Below are 6,000 nucleotides of genomic sequence, written 5' to 3' on the forward strand. Positions count from 1 at the left end.
GAGCTGTTTCAGAGCGGAGCCCCCTGGTCCATGGTATGGTGAGTGATGCAATGTCCCCCGTGTCCCTGAGACAGACCTCTGAGGGGGAGATGGGGCCCACTCCTGGGGATAGCAGGGCTGTATCTCCCTAAAAGATCCCCCAGGCCTGTCAGGACAGATCCTGCTCTCCATGCTCCCGCTGGGGGCGCTATAGCGGCGTCTAACGCCTAGGGGGGGTATTGAAGATGTTACCTTGTCCTAGGGGGGGTCCTTTTAGGTGATTTCCCGTGGTGGCCTCATTCCTGGGTTCCTGAGCGCTTGGTGCCGTTTTCGGCCGCCATTTTAGTTGTGGGCATAGGCCGCTTCTGTGTAAGAGCAGGGGCCATTTTACCTTAGCTTCCTGAGTGCTTGGTGCCATTTTTGGCTGCTATTTTAAGTGTGGGCATAGGCCGCGCTGTATGGGTGGCTATTTTCCCTTTGCTTCCTATAGGCACCATTTTGCTGTAGCTTTTGGACTACACAGGTGGGCTCGGCCTCTAGTGATGTTTGATCACTTCCTCTCAGAAGTTTCACATGCTGAAGACTGACTGCAGAGCGACTGCTTCTCAGGGTTGCTGGTACAGTAATGGGGTTTTTAGTCCTTTGGGTATTTCTCGGCCACACTTAGCTCCTGTCAGGGCACATAAAAACATTAAAGGGGGCGGGGCTAGGTCATGGCGGTGTGAGGACGTTTGACTCTGGTGCTCCCGCTCCCTGGCCCCCCTGATCGGCTTAATTGATCGTTACCTGGCTGTTTTCTAGCTGACATGAGCTCATATAAGCGGCGGAAGAACAAATCCACCTCCAAGGCTACTCCGGCGGCCCCGATCCGTTCATTCTTCCCGGATTCTGCTACCCCGGTGCTGCGGAAGCTGGTGGCGGGCCCACGTGGCAGTATCGATCCGACGGCGGTGTCCCGGTCGGCACTGGCGGCATCCCCTCCGGCTCCCCTGTCTGCTATGGCTTCCCTGAGCCCCTTGCAGCTGTCCCAGTCGTCCTCGGCTGGAGACCCCAGTGAAGAAAGGGACATCTGGGCTCTGCTGCGCTCCCTCCCCACTAAGATGGACATGGAGGCTCTGGTAGCGCAAGTCACGGAGCAGCATAAGAGGGACTTCCAAGTGCTGACCGCAGAAGTGTCTCATGTTCGTGAGCGGGTGGCGACTGGGGAATCGGCGATCGGAGACCTCCAGGCTAGGGTAGAGTGTCTAAAGCGAACACAAGCTGTCCACGCGGATGTCCTTGCTGAACACCAGCTCGCCTTGGAGGACATGGAGAACCGGAGCCGCCGTAACAACTTGCGGCTCCGGGGCCTGCCCGAGGCCACCGGACCGGAAGACTTGATGGAGATGGTTCGGGCCATCCTGGCGCGGATCTTGCCTTCGGACCCCCCTGTCGCAGTGGAGTTCGACCGGATACATAGGGCCTTGGGCCCCAAACCGACGGACACTACGAGACCTCGGGACGTCATCTGCCGCGTGCATCGGTATCCGGTGAAGGAACAGGTGCTGCGGGCTGCGTGGACGAAGGGCCCGATTGACTTTGATGGGGCACAGATCCAGGTTTTCCCCGATGTGTCCAGAGGCACTCTGATCCGCAGAGCGATGCTGAAGCCCCTGCTGGAGCGTCTCAGGAGACAGGATGCCACTTACAGATGGGGTTTTCCCCTCCAGCTCATCGTCCGCAAGAATGGCGCCACTTTCGTCCTCCGCAGACATGCTGACCTCCCAGCCCTGTTCCGGTTTGCAGCCATCGCTCCTCTGGAGATCCCGGACTGGTTAGCCAGGCTTCCTGACAGGGACGCTCGCTCTCCTGGAGGAGGGCCATCGAGACCCCGATCCGAGGGACGCCGTCGGCAACGCAGTGCCCCCGTGGCGCGCTCTACTAGCCCCTCGGCTTCCCCGGAATTTTGAGTCAGCATTGCCGAGGTCCGTGAGTAATGACTTGGCCCCTTGCCCGCCGCCCCTGCCTGTCCCGGGTCACATCCCTGAGCTTCACCTGCCCTTCCCTGATGGCTGACTGTCCTGCCTTGTGGTGACTGTCCCCCCAGCTAGATTTGAACTGCACTAGTCCCGAGAGCCGTGCCGGGCTTCCAGCTGACCCCGAATGTCCCCAGGTGCCTCTGACTGCTGCCCATGCCGAACTTCCAGGGCTCAGGTCATCTGCCTCCCCCCGTATCCCCCTCTCTTGGATCTTGACTCCCCTAGATCGGCTCCGTGACTCCTGCTCCCCCTAATGCTGACATGCGGGGGCTCTGGAGCGGCTCAAGGCGGTGCGGTGCCTTGCTCCCGCCTCCGAGGCCTGGGTGTCTGGCAGGCCTGCTGACTCTCTGCAAGTTTAGATCTCAGAGTAGTATAATTGAACTGTTGCCTCTCATATTGCTTGCTGACTGTATGCACAATTTAATGCTTTCCAGATGTGTGCACGCCTGCTCTTCTGTGGTTACTGGGGGGGGCGCCTGGGTCTGGTCGTACTTGCTTGGGTTGCGTGCCGGATCTGGGTGTTACCCCGCGCTGCAGGAGAGGGGATGCAGGGCGCTGCCGGTGGCTCTCGGAATTCACTTTTGCTTCACCCCCCCCTCCCTTATCCCCCCTCCCCCCTCCTTTATCCCCCTCCCCCCTCCCTTATCCCCCCTCCCTTATCCCCCCTCCCCCTCTATCTCCCCCTTCCCCCCCTCCCTACCCCCCCCTTCCCTCCTTCCCCCCCCCTTCCCCCCTTCCCCCCTTTCATTCTTCCCTTCCCCCCTCCCCTCCATTCCCCCTCCCCTCTTCTTCTTCTTCCTCCCCTCCCCTCTTCTTCCTCCCCCCTTTCTACTAACCCCTCCCCTCCCTTCCCCTTCCCCTTCCCCCCCCCCCTTCTCCCCTCGGGGGTTGGTGTGTTGTATGTGTGGGGTGACGTGGTATGTCCCCCTCTGGTCCGATGCCACTGATCTTGAGGGGGACGTCTGGATGGGGAGCGGGTGCAGTCTCTGGCATCTCTGTCTTGAGTGCCATTGAATTGTTAATTTGGTTCTTCTCGGGCGGGGGGTGGGGGGAGGTTTTCCTCTCCGGTTCAGGGGCTCAAACTGTTGCACTATGTTATTGGTATCTTTATGTTTGAGTTGTTGGTGTTTTTCAGCTGGTTACAATACTGTGTTGCTATGATCTTTATTGGCCGGTTGAGGAGCCGGGGAGCGGTCACCTACCTCTCCCAGTTGGTGGCTCTCCTCGTTCCCCACGTAGGGTGATCCTTTGGTGCCTGTCCATTTTGCCCTGCCTGCGGGGTTGGTGGTTCGGGCCCTGGGGTCCTTTGAGATTGAATTCTCTCTGGTGCTTCGGCACCTTAGTACTTTGTAAGTAGGCGCGTGTTTTGCGCCTTTTCCTTCTCTCCCTCTTTTTCCCTCCACCTTTTCACTTACCTTTACATCTCCGCTGTTCCCCTTCCTTTTCTTTCCCCCCTCTCCTTCCCTCTCCCTCCTCCGCTCCTTTTGGTTTTTTGTTTTCAACCGGTGGGCTGGACCCGCCGGTTGGGGGGGTTATGGCCGCCCCTCGTCCGGACCCGGTACGTTTGGTCTCCTTAAATGTGAAGGGGCTCAATACCCCTGAGAAGCGCTCCATTGTGCTGTCGGAACTCCATCGTCTCCGTGCTCATGTTGGATTTTTGCAAGAAACGCATTTCAAATTGAGCAAGATCCCCAAATTGGGAAACAGGCGTTTTCCAACGGTTTACCATGGCTGTTCCTCTGATTCCAAGACTAAGGGGGTTAGCATCTTGAATTAATGTAATGCTCCGTGGACGCTCTCGGACGTGTGGAGCGACGAATCGGGCAGGGCCCTTTTTGTAAAGGGCCAGTTGGGTTCCACCCCTGTCACTCTGGTGAATCTCTACCTGCCCAATACGAACCAAATCTCCTTTATGGACTCAGTGCTTTCTAAGCTGGCAGATTTGGCTGCGGGACAGATCCTTATGGGTGGGGATTTTAATTTGGCTCTTGATCCACTGGTGGACACCTCTAGGGGTTCCTCCCAGCTATCCTATGCTGCTCTACGTCGCTTCAAGCAGTTGATTCATGCCTTTCGCTGGGTTGATCCGTGGCGCGTTCTCCATCCCGGGGATAGGGATTATACTTTCTTCTCCCCCCCCCCCCCACACGACTCATATTCGCGTATCGACTTTTTTTCGGTACCGCAGTCCTTGCTTCCCAGGGTCTCCGCTGCCTCAATTGGCTCTATTGCTATTTCGGACCACGCTCCCGTTCTCCTCGACCTAGACCTGCGCTCCCCTGAGTTGTCACAATGGCAGTGGAGGCTTAACGACACCCTTCTCCAGGACCCTGCTATTCTGGGTATAACTTGGTGCTGAATTGAGGAACTTCTTCCCCTCCAATGCCACCACAGACAGTTCGCCCATGATGGTCTGGGAGGCTCACAAGAGTTATATGCGAGGGGTCCTGATTAAGCTCGGGTCGCGGAGGAAGAGGGGAAGGAGTGCCCAAATGTCTGACCTCCTGGCGAAAATTGGCAAATTGGAGATGGCTCACAAGCGGTCTCAGGCCATTGCTGTTCTTCAGGAGCTCACTGTTCTTCGGGATCAGCTCCGTGATCTGGTCCTCTTCCAGGCCAAGGCCGCCCTGGCTAAATGTCGCCGTGCTTTCTACGAGCACGGGGAGAAATGTGGGAAATTGCTGGCAAGGGCATTGCGTCAACAGAGGTCTAGGGCATTTATCCCGGAGGTCTCCGACTCAGCGGGCCGGAGGGTTCACTCGACGACGGACATAGCTGAGGCTTTCCGCCTGTACTATTCCTCCCTGTACAATCTGCCCTCTGACCCCTCGCCGTCATCACGCGCTGCCAGGATCCAGGATATTGGGTCGTATCTCTCGGCCTCCGGCCTCCCCACCCTTTCTCCGGAAGATGTGGAGGAGTTAGACGCGCCTCTGCGCCCTGGGGAACTCACTGCAGCCCTGGGGGGCATGCAACCGGGGAAGGCACCTGGTCCGGATGGATACACCCTTGCGTACTACAAGTGCTTTGAGGAGGTCCTTTCGCCTCACTTCCTATCCACATACAATGCGGCGGGTGAGTCGGCGGCCCTTCCGGTTGACTCCTTGCGCGCCCATATAACTGTCCTAGCCAAGGAGGGTAAGGATCCACTGCTGTGTGCGAGCTACAGGCCGATTTCTCTCTTAAATATCGACCTGAAACTCTTCACCAAAATCCTGGCTTCTAGACTGGCTCCCCTGCTCCCAAGTTTGATCCACGATGATCAAGTGGGTTTTGTTACTGCCCGGGAGGCCCGGGACAATACCGCCAAGGCGATTGACCTCATCCATTATGCGAATAGCCGCCGAATCCCAATGCTGGTCCTGTCGACGGATGCCGAAAAGGCGTTCGACCGGGTGAATTGGGACTTTCTCCTGGCTACCATGGAGCATGTGGGCCTGGGGACGCGCCAGTTGTCCTAGATCAGGGCCATCTACTCCAGGCCTTCGGCTAGGGTGAAGGTCAACGGGTCTCTCTCGAACTCCCTCGACATTGGGAATGGCACTCGACAGGGGTGTCCACTCTCCCCGTTGATTTTTGTTCTCGCTCTAGAGCCTTTTTTGAGGACGGTGAGGGCTAATGCGGATGTGGCCGGACTGTCGTTGAGTGCCAGTGAGTCGCCTAAAGTGGCGGCGTACGCGGACGATCTACTTTTCTTCCTGACACGTCCTCTCACTTCCCTTCCGAACCTCCTGCGGGAATTTCGGGTTTATGAGTCGCTGTCGTTTTATAAAATCAACTACTCGAAGTCTGAGGCGCTAGCGGTGGGTCTGCCGGCTTCTTTGTCGACTCTCCTTAGAGCTGACTTTTCCTTTAAATGGGGCCTGTCTCACATCAAGTACCTGGGGATATCTCTCCCGAGTTGCCCGGAGAGAGTCTTCGACTGTAATTTCCCGCCTCTTTTGACCCGCATCAAGCAGGATCTGGAAGTGTGGAGCCATGGGACTTTTTCCTGGTTTGGGCG

Source organism: Pelophylax lessonae (genome assembly GCF_965119305.1).
Source record: "Pelophylax lessonae genome assembly, chromosome: 1".
NCBI lineage: Eukaryota > Metazoa > Chordata > Amphibia > Anura > Ranidae > Pelophylax > Pelophylax lessonae.